The 21,091-nt window shown below is 49.8% G+C and overlaps 1 protein-coding gene across 1 annotated transcript in view; it reads left to right on the top strand.

Moving 5' to 3' along the window:
- LOC138568797 (transmembrane protein 104-like) overlaps positions 1-21,091 on the top strand; it is a 640,667-nt gene that overhangs the window by 188,102 nt on the left and 431,474 nt on the right. The gene's annotated exons all lie outside the window — the stretch shown is intronic.

Raw genomic sequence — 21,091 nt, 5'->3', positions numbered from 1 at the left:
GGTCATATATATACATCCTCCATCTCCTTCCAAGTCCACCCATACCTCTGTATACCACTCCCGTTCTTGGGGCTCCTTTATTGTGGTATGATATAACCTATCTACTATGTCCCCATCAAAGTATAATGGCACCATTCTATACTTTGGGTCGTCACCTGTTTGTACTTGTGCTTCTTGCATGAGCTGCACTACTCCTCTAGTGTTGCCCATTGTCACCATCATCATTGTGCTATTTGGCACTGCATTTGCACAGCATCGAAGACCCAGCTGGCACACGCAAAAAATCAGGAGTAAAAATACCACGATAGGCATCCGCATTTTGACCGTCAGTCCTAGCCATGATGGTACCCAGGAAAAAAGTTTGTCGAACCAGGTGCTGGCGTCTGCTCCTCCTTCTTTTTTCATTTGTTCCCCCACGTTGTGCACCGCTGCGATAACATATGATAGCGTTCCATTGTCTGCATCTTCAGAAGGTATTAATGTGCAACATGCACTCCCGATTTTTCGGCAAACACCTCCATCCATCGCCGTTAACATGCCTAGAACATACCTGTTCTGCATGGATCAGCTCCCAGCGTGTGATGTGGAGCCATTTTGCATTTGCTCGTGCCTGGATGCTCGGGATAAGGGAAGCGAAGAATTTTTCTGCAGAATTGAACAGCCGGTACTTGTCTGGAATCTGTGCCAACAGCTCTGAGGAGGCTTTGGATATGTAGTTGGATGATCTCCGCCGCCTTGATAACACATCTTGCACATTGCCTGGGGACAGGGCATACAATTGTGGTTCTTCTGTTGGCTGTGTGTTTTGTTCACGATGGGCAACTGGCACTTCTTTTCCTCCCGTGATGTGGCTCTCCGGAATTAGCATCAATGCTGAATGCAATGTTGCCAAAGAACATGTGCCCCTCCAGGATTGTGGGAGGTGCAAGTATGCCTGTTTACCGCAGACCCAGTATGTGTCCATAAGTGCTGCTGTTCCTTTCTTCATGTCTGGAATAATGAGTGTCCGGTTGCAGTTCTTGTTTATACCCATGGTGTTTTTCCTTCGCCATGGAAACACAGATCGTACGATATTTCTTTCTGTAATTTGAACGGTTTTTCTATGGCAGTTACCCAGGTCAGTTTCGTGATGTGCTCCTTCCAAACCGGTGTGCAGGTTTTCTCGATCCACTGTAGTTTTTCTGTCGTCAATCCTCGTAGTGCTTCAGCCTTGCATGATATTACTTCATCTTTCCATTTATTGTCCAAAAACAATGTCCCTTTAATCACGAAAAAAGGTTCTTTCAAACATATCACTCCTTTTGTTCTTGAGTAGCACGTTTTCTCGTTTTGCAGCATTTCAAAAGATACTTCGTGTGCCTGGAAGGTGTTCTTAATTCTGCACAGAATGAGATGAAGGAGACACTGGGCATCTGCAAGAGGCAGTTATTTTGGTAGCAGGACCTTAGGTGTGCCAGAGGCGTGGGGAATCAGGGAACAGACATAACAACTCTCATTGGTTGTCTGCTTTGCAGTGGAGCTCATGTCTGCGTACCATTTATTTGACTGATGTGGGTGTCTAGGGTCTTCTATTGTATCTAGGCCCAGGCCCGAATATTCGTCATATTTTTTCCTCCCCACCTCCCACCTCCCTCCTTCTCCTACTGCTTTTAAGGTAGCTTTTTGCTTCTCTTGCCGCTTGTGACATCGTCCCCACTTTCCCCACGCCCCCCTTTTCCCATTCATCATATAGGGCCAAAAACCTCTCTGCCATTTCTTCATTCTCTTCCTTCCTAAGCGCAGGTGGTCTAGTTTCTTCGGTTAGGGTAGCTTCTGGTGTGAGTATTGTGGCAGTAGTGTCATACAACCATGAAATGACAGAAGGGTTACGATCATTTAAACCATCATAAACATTATATTCAGAGACATTTGAGGGTGGAGCTGGGCTTGTGATCGGGCTGTTGTTGGTGTCATTTGGAGGCTGTACATGGGTAGGGTCTGTTTCGTAGCCCAATATAAGCTGAAATCCATCCCATATTAAATAGGCCCCCTCCTTAACCATTCTGGTTCCATTCCCCATGTTAGTTCCATTCCTTCCCCCCTCATTCATCTCGATAGAGATGAATGACAAAAACCAGTAAGAGACAAGACCAAAAATCATGGCAAAAAATAAAACAGCACATACAAACAGGCCACATTTATACGAATATCTACGCAAATTAAATGTATTATTCACATCCCTAACTGCTCTAATATTATTCGTTGCGGGCTGCCCGTTCGTTGCCATGGTTACTCCTATATATTAAAACATAAAAGTGCATTAAGCATACTCAAACAGTTATATTCATCATTTTACTATTTAATGAAGGAGAGATAGAAGGAGAGGAAGACACAGAGGGAGAGAGAGAAAGATTTCACATTTGCAGTTCAATCTTATTTACATTTTCTGTTTGTTATAGACATAATTTCGCATCAATACATTTTCTTGTTGTCATTCATTACCCTGTACCCATGTATAAAATAGATTTTTTTTTTTAAACTAGTGTGACACGTCTGCTGTGGTTTGTACTTCTTCCTCTTGTTCCTCTCTTACACTGTCATAGGCTTTACGTACGTCTGTCAAATGTATCCAATATCTAAGGCCCTTTACTTTTACAGCTGTCAGTGTACAGTACACCACCTCATATGGGCCATGACATCTTGGGGCATTCGACCTACGTATGAAGCTCCTCACATATATCATTTCACCTGGCATTAACTGGCCTTGTGGGTTTTCTTCTACAAATTTAACTGCCTCATTCCCTTCTTCTCGTGTGAATGGTGGTGCAAGCTGTCTTGATATCATGCGAGCTGCTCTGGTAAGTTTTGTCAGATAGTCATTAAATTCTTCACCTTATATTGTGGCGCTTTTGTGGGCATCTGAATGTCTGTGGAGTGGAGAGTGTTCTGTGTGCATGCGCCTCCCAGTCACAATCTCGTGCGGTGACAGATGGTGGTCCTTGCTGGGCTGGTTTCTCAGCTCGAACAAGGCCAGAGGCAGACAATGCACCCAGCTCTTTTTAAGGGAGAAACACAGTTTTGACAATCTTCCCTTCAGGAGGCCGTTGATTTTCTCAACCATACCATTGCTTTGCAGATGATAAATCGAGCATAGTTTATGCTTAATTCCTAACAGAGCTGTAACTTCTTTGAAAAGGTCATTGACAAAATGTGTGCCATTATCCGAGCGAATTCCCCAGCGTGGGAATACTTCCCTTACTAACAACTTTGCAGCGCATTTGGCATCTGGATGTGCACAAGACCCTGCTTCGACCCATCTGGAAAATGGACAAACTACCACTATCATATACCGCGCACCATTGCGCCTTTCTCCCATATCTGCATAATCGATATGCAGCTCTCTGAAGGGTCCTACAGGTTTGGGTATTGTTCCTCACAGTGTCCTTAGGGTCATTCCTGAGTTGTATATTTGACATGTTGTACATTCCATTGCCAACTTTGATATATGTTCCTGTAGGCCTGGCACAAACCAGTCCTCTTGTATCTCTGCGGCGATATGTTATTTTGCATTGTCTGCTGGGAAGTGTAGTTGCTGGAATGCTATTTCTAAGAGTTTTATCGGCATTATCACTTTCCCTGTATTATTTTGACACCACAAAAGATCTGTTGCTGACTGGCTACATCCTCTCTTTTCCCACAGCCCCTTCTCGTCTTCACTTGCTCCTTCTCGTAACTCTAGTATTTGTGACACAGGCATAGTGTTGTAGCCATCTGGGAGTTCTTCCTCTACTCGTTGGTGCATTAAGTACTCTCTGTCCATTCTTTCTCTAAATAAAAGGCTTGCTTGGCTGCAACGTCTGCTGCAGCGTTTCCCAAAGAGATAACATCTGTGTTGGTAGTATGGGCCTGGCACTTCACTATGGCTCCCATGGTGGGCTCTTTCAATGCCTCAATGAGTTCTTTTAGGAGTTCTGCATGTTGTACTGGTGACCCATCTGCTCTGTGGAACCCTCTCTGTCCCCACCTTGCTAACCCGCTGTGTACTGTAGTTGTCATACAAACTGAGTCTGTGTAGATGGTGACTGTGCACCCTTTCGCTGCATGTAATGCTTCAATGAGTGCTATGAGTTCTGCTGCTTGAGCTGAGTAATGGCCTGGCAGGCTATGCTGTACTATCACTTCGTACTCACCTTCTTCCATCCTCACAACAGCTACCCCCACGTGTTTTTCTTCTGTGTCTGGGTTTATTGATGCTGACCGTCTATGAAGAAAACCTCTCCTTCGTGTAATGCGTTTTCACCGACAACAGTGCTTTCTCCTTCCTCCTCCTTGTAAATTGTACAGTCGTGTGCCTGCATGTCTTCTAATGTGCATGGTTCTCTGATGAATCTTGCAGGATTTACTGTTTTACATTGAACTACGTGGATGTTTGCACTGGATAATATTATTTCATAGGCGGTTGCTCTTTGTGTCGTGAGTGTACTTTTTGATCTTTTTAGGATAGCGAACAGGGAGTTCTCCACAAATAGTGTTACGGAGCATCCCATCACTATTGTTGCACTTTTTTCAATAGCAAACGCTGCGGCTGCGAGAGATTACTTGCAAGTGAAGTGTCCTTGCATTACTGTGTCTAGTGTGCCACTGTAGTAGGCAAGAGGCTTGTGTCCTAAGGACGTTTTTTGTGTCAGTACTGCAGTCATGAGGATCCCCTTACAGTGGGAGAACAGGTAAAACTTGCATTTGTAATCTGGGTTCGCGAGCAATGGCGCACTTGAGATCAGTTCCTTGAGTGATGTGAATGCTTCACTCAGTTCTGCGGACCATTGTATTTCTGTGTTTTCTCATTGGGCCTCCTTGAGTGCCTGTAATAACGGTCTTGTGTATGCTTCATAATCTAATATACATGCTCGGCAGTAATTACAAATGCCAAGAAATGTTTGCGTTTCCTTCACTGTGTTTGGCCTTCTTACAGCTGTGATGGCAGCTACTCTGTCTGGTATTATTTTCTTTCCATCTTGTGAGATTAGTTGTCCCGAGTACAACACTTCTCGTTGGCAGTACTGTAGTTTTCCTCTGTCGTCCTTGTAGCCTTTATGGGCCAGCAATGTCAAGAGAGCAATGGAGTCTTTTCTGAATTCTTCCTCATTCTCTGCGCAGATGCGTAGATCATCTACGTATTGAATAATCGTGCTCTCTGCTGTCATGTTCCCTAGATCATAATGTAGGATACGGTTAAATATGCTGGGACTTTCACAGTACCCCTGGAGTAACCTGCAATGCTCGTATCTCTTCCCCCCCTATGTGAATGCTCTTCTGCCAGTGGGATGGAGAAGGCGGCAGTTTTCAAATCCACTACTGTGTAATGTGACACATTATTTGGGATACTGCACAGTATGGATGCCGGGTTAGGGACCAAAGGGAATTCTTTTTGGATGACGTCATTGAGGGGGCGTAGGTCTTGGATCATCCTCCACGCCCCACCTTTTGCTTTTTTGATTGGGTAAATGCAAGTATTACATGGCGAATTTGAGGGCACTATTATTCCTTAGACTAGCAATGCACTGATTGTTTCTTTTATCCCTTCGTCTGCTTCTCGGGACAGGGGGTACTGTTTTACCCTTGGTAGAATAGCTTCAGGTTTAAGTTTTATTTTAACCGGTGTGACTCCATGCAATAATCCCACGTCATGGGGGCCAGTGGTCCACAAATTACTGGGCACTGATTTCATGTCATCATCAAAAAAGGACAGAGGTGCTCCTACCACTGCCATTAGTTGTACTGGCACTTGTCTTTCCTGTATCATGATATCACATGGTATGGCTATCTCCATGATTATCTCACCGTCACTTTCTGAGTCTGAAAAAAGGTCTTCATCTGATAGATGTCGTAATGCAATGGCGGCGTTGATGCACAAATCAATACAATACAACACCGTGCGCCACTCACAGCCATGTATATCCATTGCAATAACGGTATTACCCAAATTGGTTGTTTACAATTGTTCGAATGAACAATTGACCGAATTTAAAGGGTCACAATTGACCTATTCACAATTGACCAAATATATATATATATATATATATATATATATATATATATATATATCGGTTTGGTAATATATATATATATATATATATATATATATATATATATATATATATATATATGGGTTTGGCGTTGGGTGGGAGGTTGTGGGGGGTTTCCCCCCACATATATGGTACAATTGACCTTCACAATTCAGTCAATTGTGAAAAGGTCAATTGTCATTCGAGCAGTTGTAAAACGATCAATTCGTATACAACCGCAATAACAGCTATCCTTTTAGCTGAGATCTGAACTGCATGCACATCTAAGGACATCACTGTCCCGGGCACGATCCCTGGGCGGGTTTTTAGTCAGAAGATGAACTCCGTGGGTACTCGCCAGTCTAGATTTCTCAACTCTGGGACCACCCTTGCCAAGTTTTTTAGCCCTTGAATGAACACATCAGGATCTACCGGTATGCCGCGCACTTACGGTGCTGTTGCTCGTGCATGCACCACCAGCATTACACGCATGGGACAGATCCCTGGAGTTGAACAAACTATCCCTCTCTCCATAAAGGAGATGGTCATATTAAGCTAACTGAGGAGGTCCCTTCCCAGCAAGTTAATCGGGGATTGTCCATAGTACAGTAGGGGTGCCCTCACTTTCTTACCCCCCACGGTGAAATCTAAATCTTCTGTGTAAGGAACTTCAAACAGGCCCAGAGAACCCCTGCGTCTCCAATTTACGATTAGATAGCGGGAACCGGCCTTCACATAAACATGATTTTTCAGCTACCGAATCCACCATAAATATGAACTGCTTATTCCCTATCCCTGCCCCTATCAAAGGTTCCTCTGCTGCATTGTAGGTCGTAGATAGTACAGGACACGCATGTGCTCCCTGTGGGCTGTCCTACGCTGGATGTCTCGTGTTCCCCCCCCTTGACTGAAGACATTACCCGATACCACTACCACTGCACCATACGGCGACCTTCACCAGTTTCGTTTGTACTAACTTCGCCTCATCTGCCAACCTTTTTTGTGCAATTTCTTTCTCCCTTTCCTTTATTCTTTTGCAATGGTGAACTATTATGCTTTGAATTTCTGGCCACCCCTTTGCTTCGATCCCTGCTATTTTGTCGAGTGCTTTCTGTACTTCTTTTGGGAGCCCTATCTTTATTATAAAGTAAAATAGTGATGTTGACTAGTCCCAGAGCGTACCCGTCTTGGCTCTCCACATCTCCTGCACCCGAAAAATAAAATCCATAGCATCCTCCCCATCATTCATGGTGCACAGCATCACTGACTGTAAATCTGGCGTGTCTGGAAATGTTTCCCTCAATGCATCCCATACTCTTGCACGCACTGTGTTAAAAGATGCTCCATCATGGCGGTCACAATCCAATGTTACTCCCGGGAAACCAGCTTTTGCCCACACTCTATCTGCCTGGTCACCTACTGCTGACACCAGCAAGTTTTTAACATCTCCTACCGCTAATGGCACTCCCGCGGTATGTTTCTCGAATGCATATATCCACTTACTTGACCCTCCTGATAGTGGGGGCAAGGACCTTAACAAATTGGCTTTGTCCATCTGGGCCCAGGGTATATAATTTGGCCTCCCACCTTCCCTATGTATCAATGGGAGTTGTAGTTTGCTCTTTGTCATTTTGCCTGTACTCACCTTCAATCATTTCCTCCAAAACGTGGCAATTCTTCCCGTTCTATTTCTTAATCTTCCCATCCACTCCTCTTCTATGGTTCTTCCCAGGGTTGTCTCGTCTTCTCTACCTGATCTCCCTCCTCCGCCCAGCCTTCCACTTTCCTGTTCTTCATCCTCGATATCACACCACAGCTCTTCCATCCTCCCAGTGGCCATTCCCTCCTCACCTGTGTTTTCCTCCAGTTCTTGTGGTCCCAGTTCTATTATTCGAGTTGGTTCTTCCTGAATTCTAAATAGTATTTCCCCTTTCTTCCATCCTTCTTCAGACGACCTGTCGAGTGCCTGTGCCCTAGGTGTTTGTTCCGTTCTTGCGAAACTTGTTCCACTCTGCTCACAAATATCTCTTATTCTAGATAACTTGTCTCTTGCCATTGAGAGCCTAGAGTCTAGGTCCTCTGTTAATTTTCAAATCTACTGCCGGGGTACTTACCTGTCCACCTTGTCTGGGGCACTCATATGGTGGTAGGGCAGTTGGTTATGGGGTGGCTGAAGGGGCAGTGGTGGGAACATATGAAACGCTCACCTGACTCCCACGGAGGCGCTGGCCTGGTTCGCGCTGCTGTGACCTCTTCTAAGGTGATGCGCAGGGTTCGGAAGACGGACTGGACCGGGCCCCCAAATCTGGCTTGTCTAGCTCGCAGAAGTATCCTTCTGTAGGCGAAAATAGGGCATTAACTGTCTGCGGGGTAATGCAATCGGCCTCCCACTTTCCCCTCTCACCCTCCTCGAAACCCTTCTGTGATTCCCCGTAGCGTCTCACCTTAGGGTCTGGAAGGACGAGCTCTCCATCCTGCTTCTGATGCAGGGGCGCGTTGGTATCCAGTTACTTCACTGGATTTTCGGATTGGTGAGAACCAAACTTGCTTGGCTTCCAGGTAAGTTTTTTGATAAGAGGTTCCCATTGTGTCCATGCATTAATGTACTAAAGCTAGTGTCTTTTTCCCCATAGGGGCCGGGTTACGGAATGCCGGGGAACAGGCACCGACCCGAGATGAGAGGTGAAATCCTTGTAGAAATCAGGTAAGTCTTTAACGAGCGTTTTTTGATAATGTCTTTTCATTCGCTCATTAACGCTGATGTCCTTTTTTCCCCTTAGGGGCCGGGGTCCGGAAATGCCAGGATGCGGCGCGGACCCGAAATGAAGAGGGAATGAATCAACAGGATTTAGTTTTCCTTATTCCCTTCTCTCTCTCACTTTTTGTTCTTGCCTTTTTCTCCCTAGGCGCAGGGACGTGACTGCGAATCCGGGTGATCGCTGCTGAACATGGAGGCGCCCTGTAAAGGTGAGTGGAATGCGGCGCTGCAGCAGTCGACGCGATGAGCTTTTAAATAAAAGTCTTCCTTTTCAGGATTGTCGGCGAAATGTCTCCGGGATGCGGATTTAGCAGGTAAGGACTTTTCCTTCTTCTGTTCTCTTCTTCTCTTCCTTTGCAGGTGATCCAGGATGCTGGCAGGCGTGGCAGAAGTCAGGATGCAGGAGCAGACACGGTGAGCGTCCAGCTGCTAGATGCAGAACAACGCGAAGCACGTGTGGCTGTTCGGGTGGGGTTTAAATAGCCTTGGAAGAAGTTCCAGGTATGTATCCTTCTTCCAATCAGGTATGTATCCTTCCCCGACCACGCCCGGATGGTAAATTAGTCCCACAGGTAAAGTAGTTCCTTTTAGGCCTCAAGGAGGCCGGGATCCTGCAGCATGGTCTGCATCAGGTAAGTGCACCCAAGCACTCCCATAATGAGCCTGGCGCCTATGGCGCCAGGACTGATGTCTTTTATGAGCCTGGCGCCATAGGCGCCAGGACACTGTCCAAAGGGCCCCTATATGGGGTTGCTGGGTCTTTCCTTGGGGACTGGATGTCCGCTTTTGGGGATGCAGGGCTTGAACCGGCTCCCCGGGAGTGCGCATCATGACAACATATGTGGGATCGCTATACCCTTCTGCTGGCACTGGTTTGTTTAGGAGGGGGTACAATCGTGTTACCTCTATCGATCCTTCTTTCCCTGTACTCTCGCCTCCATTTTCATGTACTGTTAGGGGCGTGTTAGTGGTGGTGGGCTGATCAGGTGCTCTCTCTTTCTTTTTGAGTGGAGGCACTTCTTCAAATAGTCTCCACAGATCTAATATCTCTCTTCTATTATGAAACTGTTTTTCTTTGTATTTTATGAATATACACGTGGCTACCATATCCAAGACACTTTTATCAAATGATCCCCCTTGTGGCCATACCTGGGGTAGTCCCTCTCCTTTTAATTCCATGACCCACTGGTCATGGTACCTGTTAATAAGTTCAGCATAACCAGGTAAATTCTTAGAAATGTGGGCCAGGGGTGTTTCCGTCTCCATACTGTATGTTCGTTGCTCACCTTCCTGTGTTACTTGTAACTCTCACTGTGTCTCGTGTACGTGTGTATCTTATCTCTAACAGTTCTTGTTCGGTTTCCCTCTTTTCTTTTTTTTTTTTTTAACTGGTTCACAATATTACTATCTTAAAATATTACCGGGTCATACTTACAATGACCATACCACAGAACTGTTTAGCATCACTAACTTAATATCACTTATTGTACAATACAGTTCTCTAAAACGCTGCACGCTTAACATATACAACATGGAATCAACATTTAACAGACTTTTAACCTACAACACATAACAATTACTCCCCCCTTTTTCTTGCCCTGCACTTTTTCCCCAGCAAGGCCTTCTTACCCTTGCCCAATATTTGTCCCTTCACCCTTAAGAGTTATGACACTTTCTCCAGTATTGAGGTACCCAGAATGAAGAAGAAGAAAAAAGCAGTTTCTAATGTATACACCGTGTCTCCCTATTCTCAGACACCTTTATTTTATTCTCCACTGTTCAACTCATTCCCAGTACTAGTCAAGATAGCACTACGCGGCGCCGCCTTCTACCCCCTTGCAGAGCTAGGTTCCCGTCTTTATATTCCCTTATTTCACCTTATTGTCCTAATGGCCATATGCAGAGAAAGAAAATAGCATTAATAGTTGAAAATACCCATTAACTGACCTCATATAATCTGGTTCCCTCCCCTTCTCCTTTTGTGATCACTCACACTTAATACTCACGTGCCCGTCTTGATCTGAGATTCTCCGGACTGGGTCCATCCAGGCGGCACTGCCTCACACTCAATGGCTGCCCCCTGGCTCCGGCGAGCGGTACTAAGGGGTTTTTGGAACGGGACCCGTACCCTTTGGCCTACTGCATGTGCACGTCTAAGCGTACCAGTTGCCGTAGGCGGGCAGCTCTCTTGTGCGGGCGCACCGTGCGTCTCCACTGCCGCCCGGAATTTCTCGTGCCAGAGGGGACGATAAAAGAATCTATCACGCCTTCGGGGTCACCACTGAAAGCGAGCGTCCCCAAAAGGCAGTACCCTCCCCACAATGAGAGGCAATAAGGACACACCCCAGGAGGGAATGAGACCAAGACCAAGTGCGGGTGATGTAAAAGGTTTTTTTTATATAATCAAAAGTAGGGCATGCAAAGGACTCTGCAAGCTCCGAGAGCGCTCTGTCTGACAATAGCAAAGACAGTCATGTTTATTACAAAACCACGTCATAAATCCTGTAAGCTATAGGGGGCACATCATCTCGGGGATTGGGTGGCGTCGACTAAGCTATAGGTTGTACACTGATGAGCCGCGCCAGGATTGGCGGATATCCGTGTGGTGCCAACGTGGGGTGGACGGGTCGGCTGGGCTCGTCGGGGTGGAGCTGTCAGGCCAGGCGCGTTCTGTGTCGATGATGCCCTTGTGGCCACACACACACAAACACTCATTCCTTAAATGACTCCTGTTGACCTGCAAATCCTGCAATACGTTATTCTGGGAATATTTAGGAGACAGGAAAAACAATATGCAATGTGATCCGTCATCATTACACAATTACTTTTGACCTATTGACCACGTGTCACAAGTCTGGGGGTCTTGTCAGAGGGCACGAGGTGAGCTGTCTTGCCGTTCTGTTCTGTTATATGTGGTGAGGAATTACTTTATGATATGTTAGTACAAGGTTGAATACCTATCTCCAAGGAGCATTAACTTCGGGTGAACTGGAGTACTATTGGGTCAACGCAGGCACAACTCTGGCCCCTCAAGGCGGTGGGGTTTAGGACCAGCCAACTATGGCTGCCTCAGACATGGGGGAGGTAAATACTTGAAGCGGGTCCAGAAGAATGAGGGGAGGTGAGGCTGTGCTGCTCGCGCACCAGCAAGCCCTGGCGGGCCTTGGTGGGAGAAGGGGGGGATGGACTACACAATATATCATACACGGGAATAGTTAATAGAGTCAGTAGCATTAGGATAATTACACATTTCTATTGTTTATACAATTGTTTGCTTCTTCATACATAACTATGAGAGTCTGCCAGTGGCATATGCATTACATAGCATTAGTTGAACACATAGTGGTAATTCATAAGGCAACAGATGGATAACACGTGAGGTAGTATCAGCTTGGGTTGTGAAATCAGGAGCATAGAAGCAATACGTTCATATGTGATTGTGCATTGGCATTCTTAATTATAACACTTAAACGTGTTTCACTGTATGACACACAAGTATTCTTAGTAATGCTTTTTTGCCTACCTTTGTACATTAGCAGCAATCATTAGTTAGCTTTAGGTGGGCTCTATTAAGCCCTTTCATTGAGTCTTCAAGGCACATGATATCTTACAACGGACTGAGGTCATTCTTACTTTATTTACGTTATAAGCTTCATCCCTTCCCAACACCCGTGTTATAGTTTACAAAACACCCCTGTGAATCGTTGGGCTTTGGTATGTAGTTAACACTTCATTTGGGGGACGTGGGCAGGGGTTCATACAGGAAGGTTATTGACACCATATATTTTAAATGTTAGTGGTTAGATGCGGGGTCGAGGTCTGTTCAATTGGGATGGTTCTTGTTATTTTCCAGACTCAAACCACGAGTCAGGTCACTTCGGGGACAGTGATGTACTGCGGAAGGTAAATGATACAGTGTTTGTTTTGATACTCGTTTGTGTCTGGTTGCTTGTGAGAACGGGCCTTCAGCGGATCTGCCATGGGGTGGAGGCGCAGGGGGAGTGCATGGCTGCTTGTACGCAGTGAGCGGGGCCAAGCTGCAGCTTTCGCAGGCAGGCTGTTTCATTGGGGTTTTGGTCGTTTCTATCTAAAATGGAGTCTTGAAGCTTTCAAAATGGTGTCTATGGTATTTTACAGTACAAGTCGATTGATTCCTGTTTGTCGATCAGCAGCCATCCTGCCACCCGATCACAGGTGCATGGGGGGCTGCTGACGAGCCACGAACCTCACGGAGGCGGGTATGACTTGGAGGGGGTCCTGTAGACCTATCCTCCCATACATTTCCCCCCTTTCGTTACTTAAGTAACGAATACTGTAACTCGCCCAACCTCTGGTGCTCTTTCTCATTCGCAACAGCCTCATCCCATACTGGTGTGCCTTTTATTGGCATCCAGGCTCTACATACCCTCCGAAGGCTCTCCCACCTCCTAGCATATTCATCTGGTGTGCAGGTCATATATATACATCCCCCATCTCCTTCCAGGTCCACCCATACCTCTGTATACCACTCCTGTTCTTGGGGCTCCTTTATTGTGGTATGATATTACCTATCTACTATGTCCCCATCATAGTATAATGGCACCATTCTATACTTTGTCTCTGGGTCCTCACCTGTTTGTATTTGTGCTTCTTGCATGATCTGCGCTACTCCTCAAGTGTTGCCCATTGTCACCATCATCATTGTGCCATTTGGCACTGCATTTGCACAGCATCGAAGACCCAGCTAGCACACGCAAAAAATCAGTAGTAAAAATACCACGATAGGCATCAGCATTTTGACCGTCAGTCCTAGCCATGATGGTACCCAGGAAAAAAGGTTGTCGAACCAGGTGCTGGTGTCTGCTCCTCCTTCGTTTTTCATTTGTTCCCCCAGGTTGTGCACCGCTGCGATAACATGTGATAGCATTCCATTGTCTGCGTATTCAGAAGGTATGAATGTGCAACATGCACTCCCGATTTTTCAGAAAACACCTCCATCCATCGCCGTTAACAGGTCTAGGACATACCTGTTCTGCATGGTCATTAACCGCAGGGCCCTTAGCTCCACCTTGATCACGTTAAACCCTTCTTCAGTGTCGTTGGCCAGCTGGATCAGCTCCCAGCGTATGATCTGGAACCATTTTGGGTTTGCTCGCGCCTCGATGCTCGGGATAAGGGAGGCGAAAAATGTTTCTTCGGAATTGATCAGCCGGTACTTGTCTGGAATCTGTGCCAACAGCGCTGAGGAGGCTTTGGATATGTAGTTGGGTGATCTCCGCCGCCTTGATAATACATCTTGCACATTGCCTGGGGAAGGGCATGCAATTGTGGTTCTTCTGTTGGCTGTGTGTTTTTTTCACGATGGGCAACTGGCACTTCTTTTCCTCCCGTGATGTGGCTCTCCGAAATTACCATCAATGCTGAATGCAACGTTGCCAAAGAACATGTGGGAGGTGCAAGTATGCCTGTTTAACGCAGACCCAGTAAGTGTCCGTAAGTGCTGCTGTTCCTTTCTTCATGTCTGGAATAATGAGTGTCCGGTTGCAGTTCTTGTTTACACCCATGGTGTTTTTGCCTTTACCATGGAAACACAGATCGTACGATATTTCTTTCTGTAATTTGAACGGTTTTTCTATGGCGGTTACCCAGGTCAGTTTCGTGATGTGCTCCTTCCGAACTGGTGTGCAGGTTTTCTAGATCCACTGTAGTTTTTCTGTCGTCAATCCGCGTAGTGCTTCAGCCTTTCACAATATTACTTCATCTTTCCATTTCTCCAGCATGGGGTCTGGCATGGATTCACATGCTCATGAATATTCCCCGTCGTCAGGCTGGGAATCCTCGGTAAAGAAAAAACCAGTATCAGTTTCGTTTCTGATCTGTCTTTCGTAGTAATAACCAATCACTGGTCTCTGCGTCATACTGACCACAGCCAATGACTGCCCTCTACCTAAGCACCGCCTCTGGCAGCCATCTTCAGATTTTTACCGCACGTTCATGTGTTGGGATCCTCGTGCTATTGCTCTCGAGCGTTAGTGCTATTTTTTCGCGCTTTTTACAAAAAACTTCGATTCTTTCGGTCAAAAGAGCCTCAAGCTCCACCGATCCTACATCCGATCAACGGGGACCCGTGTCGGATTCATCTGTGCCCCTCAAGGGTGAAGATTTCGTCGAGCTACACTTCGGAGGACTCCAGAAGCTTCTCAGGCCCTGTCTCGGAGATGGCCCAGGAGAAGGGAAGCTCGACGCCCGGAAAGCTGTTCAGGGTCTGCCCTGGATGCCAGCTGCAGAACGTCTTCAAGGAGGACGAACACTCTTTCTGCCTTTACTGCCTTCATGAGGACAAGACGCACGTGGAGAAGGACTGTGCGTTTTGCGGCAACATGTCGGAACGGACCATGAAGGACCGCCATCAACGTCTCGCCAACTGGCTGGAGGGTAAGAGCCCGTCTGGCGAGAAGAAGAAGAAATCCGAGCGGTCTTCTAAGACCTTTGAGGGCGCCCCGGCGACGGGGGCCCAACATAAGGCCAAGCACCGCGAGTCCGCTGGCACCGGGAGCGCCGAACGGTCGGGCTCTGCGGGCGCCAGGCAGGGCGCACCCTCCCCGGCACCATCAACCACGAGCCAACGCTCTGGGTCGGGTAAGAGGAAGGCCGAGCACCCGGCGAAGCTCCTGGAGAGGCCCCGGTCGAGCTCTAAGGCAGAGGAGGAGCGTGGCAGTGCCCCCTCCCTCAAGGATAAGGCGGTGAGCGCACCTAAGGTGGTGAAGGCCTTGATCCATCCGGCCAAGCCCTCTATCGAAACGGTCGCGGCGGCCCTGGCTCAGCCTGTGGTGGCTGCACCAGTGGTGGCGACCTCAGGGCCCAGAATCTCCCTGCCTCCTCGGAGGGAGTCTTCCTTTGTGCCCATCGATAGGACCCCCGTGAAACCCTCCGTGGGGAAGAAGAAGGGGGGGCAGGGCGTCGTCGTAGAGTCGGCCTCAACCTCAGAAGAGGAACTGATCGAGGTCTTAAGCCACGGCCTAGGCGTGGAAGAAGGCCAGCCCGTCGGAATGGACCCCGACGCAGGTGACGACGACGACATCGTCGAGGATACCGACGGGGCCCCTGCTCGCCTGTCGGATTCCCCTCTGCCAGCGCCGCAAGACAACTCGGCGGCCATTTTGTTGGCCATACAGTCCTTATGCTCCGAGATAAGGACGAGGCTACCGTTACCGACGGAGGAACCTCTCCCGTCGGGGGATCCAGAACCGGGACCTTCTGGTGTTCCCCCTACCAAGAAAAGAAGGATCCATCCACCACCTCCTTTTCAACCGTCGCGCCCCTTCCAGCCCTCCTCCCCGTCCACCCGAGGGGATGATACGGGGACTGACACGGCAGCGACGGGTACGGACGACGAGGCATACGACGAGGATTTTCCGTCGTCGCCTCCCACCAGGGCCTCTCCGCCCGACGAGATCGGATCTTTCCACTCCATGATCTCCAGGGCTTCCGAGCTTTTCCAACTCTGCCCTGAGGAGAAGAAAAAGGAAGGCTTCCTTTATCAGCGGCGCGAGGCCAAGAGGAAGACGGTCCTCGCAGTGCCTCTGTTGGACGACATTTGGGATGAGGGCCTTTCCCTCCTCAAGAACCCTTCCACGACGCCAGCTAGAAGAGACCGGTATGAGAAAAAGTACCGGGTCCCGGACACGGCCCCCCTATGCCTCCGGGCGCAGCCTACCCCGGACTCCGTCGTCTCCGCGGCAGCCAGGAAGAAAGCGGGGGGGGGGGTGCGGCCTCCACATCGACTTCCCCGCCGGACGGCGAGGGAAAGAAATTGGATACTATGGGGCGTAGAGTCATCTCGTCGGCAGCGACGACGATTAAAGCGGCCAACGCCTTGGCTATCGTGGCCCGCTACGACAGGGAGCTCTGGTACAAGATGGCTCCCCTGCTGGATTTTCTGCCGGACGACAAGAGGGCGGAGGCCCTTGAGATCCTGCAGGAAGGTGAGGTGGCCTCGGACCACGCCATCACCGTGGCGACGGACATCGCCGACACTGGATTCCGCCAGCTGGGCAACGGTGTTTGCCTTCGACGTCGTGGATGGCTCAAAGCTACGGACTTCCGGCAGGACGTCCAGACCAGAGTCCTGGACATGCCCTTCGACGGGAACAACCTGTTTGGCAAGACAGTGGACGATTCCCTTCAGGCCATCAAGGCGGATACTGAGACGGCCCGGGCCCTTGGAGTCCTGCAACGACGGACGCCCTTTCGGAGCGGCGGAGGCAAGGGCGCCTCCAAAGGTTCCGGCGGCGGTTTCGCTTCCTACCGTCAAGCGGCCCGCTCGTCGTCGCAAGAGGCCTACAGAGGACGAGGCAAGTCTAGCGGACCCCGCCGTCGTCGCCAAGGAGGTCAAGGCGGCAAAGCCGCGTCCAAGCAGGATGGAACCGGCCTTGGGGTCGGGCCCCCACCGAAGCACCCCGGTGGGAGGCCGGCTGGCGGGCTTCGTCAGCGTGTGGGAGTCCATCTCCACCGACCGTTGGGTGCTGGACGCCCTGGCCCGGGGCCACGCGCTCGAGTTTCAAAGAAGGTGCCCGCGCGTCCCCCCCGTGGCCAGGAAAGAACTTCACGTCCCTCAACTTCTCCTGGAGGTAAAGGCGATGCTCAGAAAGGGCGCCATCGAACTCGTCCCAAAGAGGCTTCGGGGCTCCGGAGTCTACTCGAGATACTTCCTCGTGAAGAAGAAGACGGGAGGATGGCGCCCCATCCTGGACCTGCGACGTCTGAACAAGTTCATCAAGGCGCAGAAGTTCCGGATGGTCACCCTCCAGCACGTCCTGGGTCAGCTGGAGGAAGGAGACTTCCTATCGTCATTGGATTTGGAGGATGCCTACTTCCACATTCCCATCCTAAAGGGGCACCGCAAATTCCTCAGATTCGTGGTCCAAGGGCGTCATTACCAGTTCAAAGCCCTTCCCTTCGGACTACGGTCGGCACCCAGGGTATTCACCAAGTGCCTTGCACCGGTGGCGGCGCAGCTGCGCCGCGAGGGGATCCACGTCTACCCCTACCTGGACGACTGGCTCATCCGCGCCAAGACGAGGGAGCTCGCCGTGGTCCACACGGCAAGGACCGTCCAACTCCTCACGGACCTGGGATTCTCCGTGAACTACGCCAAATCCAACCTGGTGCCCGCGCAAGTCGCACTGTTTCTGGGAGCGAGGCTCGACACAGTGTCCCTTCTGGCCTCCCCGTCGGAGGAGAGGACCAGGACCATCTTGGGCAAGGTGCAACGGATGTTGGTGGCCGACGCGGCCAAAGTGAGGTCCATCAAGTCCCTCCTCGGGATGATGTCTTCCTGCATCTACCTCATTCCCATGTGCAGGCTCCGGATGCGCCCGTTGCAAGAATTCCTGGATGCGCGCTGGATCCAGACGACGGGCAGCTTCGAGGAAAGGATCAAGCTCGACGAGAGTTTCCGACGAGCGATACGGTGGTGGGGCACCCGCGCGCATCTGACGGCGGGCATGGACTTCCAGACCCCAGCCCACCAGGAGACTGTGACCACGGATGCCTCCCTGGAAGGGTGGGGAGCGCACACCGAAAATCTGCACGCAAGGGGACTCTGGCTCCCGACGGAGAAGTCCCTACATATCAACGTCCTGGAGCTCCGTGCAGTGTTTTGGGCCCTCAGGTCCTTCCTTCCGTCCCTCAAGGGCAAGGTGGTGAGGATCTTCACCGACAACACCACCACCATGTTTTACATCAGGAAACAGGGCGGAACCAGGTCCCCAGCGCTGTCCAAGGAGGCGCAGGACCTGTGGCATTGGGCCGTCGCCCAAGGGATTTTTCTGGTGCCGTTTCATCTGGCAGGGATAAAAAACACCATCGCCGACTCACTCAGCAGGGAGCTGCGCTCGTGCCACGAGTGGGAACTACGGCAGGATCTGGTGGATCGCCTCTTCCGACGGTGGGGCACACCCCAGATCGACCTGTTCGCGACGGCGACGAACACCAAGTGCCGGAGGTTCGCCAGCAGGTTTCCCCAGACGAGGAGCATGGGCGATGCTTTCTCGTTCCCCTGGGAGGGCCTGTTCCTCTACGCGTTCCCTCCCTTGCCTCTGCTAATCCGGCTCGTCAACCAGCTCAAGAGGTCACGGTGCAGGATGATCCTCGTCGCACCTGCGTGGCCGAGGCAGATATGGTTCCCGGACCTTCTGGACTTGTCAGCGTCCCCGCCGATCAAGCTGCCGGCGGACGCGGATCTACTCTCCAGGGAAGGAGGCGCCATCCTCCACCACGACCCGAAGTCGCTGAACTTGCAGGCCTGGCTCCTGCAGCACTAGAGTTTGGAGGATACGACATACCGGCCGATTGCAGAGAGGTTCTTGCAAAGGCCAGGGCGTCCTCGACTCTTAAATGCTACGGACACAAATGGAAGAGGTTCTCTGTCTGGTGCCACGCACAGAAGATTAACCCTCTACGGATTACGGCTCCCCAAGTACTGCCGTACCTGCTGACGCTGGCCAAATCTGGTCTGGCACATGCGTCCATCAAGATTCATCTTGCTGCGATCTCCCGATACACCAGAACCACGGGCCGGACGTCCTTGTGGTCTCATCGTCTGGTGAAAGAGTTCATGAAGGGACTGTTCAGATCGTTCCCGCCGGTGAAGGCTCCGGCCCCGGCGTGGGAGCTCAACGTGGTGCTGACCAAGCTCATGGGACCTCCGTTCGAGCCTCTGCACTCGGCCCCGTTGAAGTTTCTATCGTGGAAAACAGCTTTTCTTGTGGCCATCACCTCCGCACGACGAGTGGGAGAGATCCAGGCCCTTTCCTGCAAGGCCCCGTACTTGACTTTCCACGACACGAGGGTAGTGCTCAGGACGCACCCCTCCTTCATGCCCAAGGTACCGTCGGACTTCCATCTCAACGAACCCTTGGTGTTACCTGTGTTCTTCCCGTCGCCTTCGTCGCCGGCTGAGAGGACTTTGCACTCCCTGGATGTAGCTAGAGCGCTGAAGTTCTACGTGGACCGCACGAAGGGTTTTCGGAAGACGTCACAACTCTTTGTGAACTTTGGACCTGTCAATCAGGGGAAGGCTCTCTCGAAGGCTTCCATCTCCAGATGGCTCTCCGGCTGTATCATGTGCTGTCACCGGTTGGCAAACCGACCGCTGCCTGGCCGTCCGAGAGCCCATTCCACCAGAGCGATCGCAGCTACCACGGCGTTCCTATCTGGTGTGCCCCTGCTGGACATATGCAGGGCTGCTACGTGGAGGTCGACGCACACCTTCACGAAATTCTACTGCGTCGACCGGGATTCCAGGGAGGAGTCCAGGGTCGGCCAAGCAGTGCTGCGCAACCTGTTCGCCTGAGGTGAGCCTGGTGAGGAGGTAAGATGCTTAATGTTGAGTTGATGTGATGCTTAATGTTGAGCCTTTGCCACCTCCCGTGGTTGTGCATGTGTGTACTGCTATGTATTCTTTATTCATGAGCATGTGAATCCATGCCAGACCCCATGCTGGAGAAGGAACAAGTTACTTACCTGTAACTGTTGTTCTCCAGCATGGGTCTGGCATGGATTCACATGCGAACCCTCCCGCCTACCCCTCTGCGGCTCTTCACTTGGTCATACTGCCACTTCACGTGCTTCCAAATCTGAAGATGGCTGCCAGAGGCGGTGCTTAGGTAGAGGGCAGTCATTGGCTGTGGTCAGTATGACGCAGAGACCAGTGATTGGTTATTACTACGAAAGACAGATCAGAAACGAAACTGATACTGGTTTTTTCTTTACCGAGGATTCCCAGCCTGACGACGGGGAATATTCATGAGCATGTGAATCCATGCCAGACCCATGCTGGAGAACAACAGTTACAGGTAAGTAACTTGTTCCTTATTGTCCAAAAACAATGTCCCTTTAATCACAAAAAAAGGTTCTTTCAAACATAACACTCCTTTTGTTCTTGAGTAGCAGGTTTTCTCGTTTTGCAGCATTTCAAAAGATACTTCGTGTGCCTGGAAGGTGTTCTTAATTCTGCACAGAGTGAGATGAAGAAGACACTGGGCATTTGCAAGAGGCAGTTCTTTAGGTAGCAAGACCTTAGGTGTGCCTGAGGCGTGGGGAATCAGGGAACAGACATAACAACTCTCGTTGGTTGTCTGCTTTGCAGTAGAGCTCATGTCTGCGTACCATTTATTTGATTGATGTGGGTGTCTAGGGTCTTCTATTGTATCTAGGCCCAGGCCCGAATATTCGTCATATTTTTTCCTCCCCACCTCCCTCCTTCTCCTACTGCTTTTAAGGTAGCTTTTTGCTTCTCTTGCCGCTT

Source organism: Ambystoma mexicanum, chromosome 2q (assembly GCF_040938575.1).
Source record: "Ambystoma mexicanum isolate Mex_15411 chromosome 2q, UKY_AmexF1_1, whole genome shotgun sequence".
Taxonomy (NCBI): Eukaryota; Metazoa; Chordata; class Amphibia; order Caudata; family Ambystomatidae; genus Ambystoma; species Ambystoma mexicanum.
Note: the sequence above shows the minus strand (reverse complement) of the source record. Positions and strands in the feature narration are given on the sequence as shown.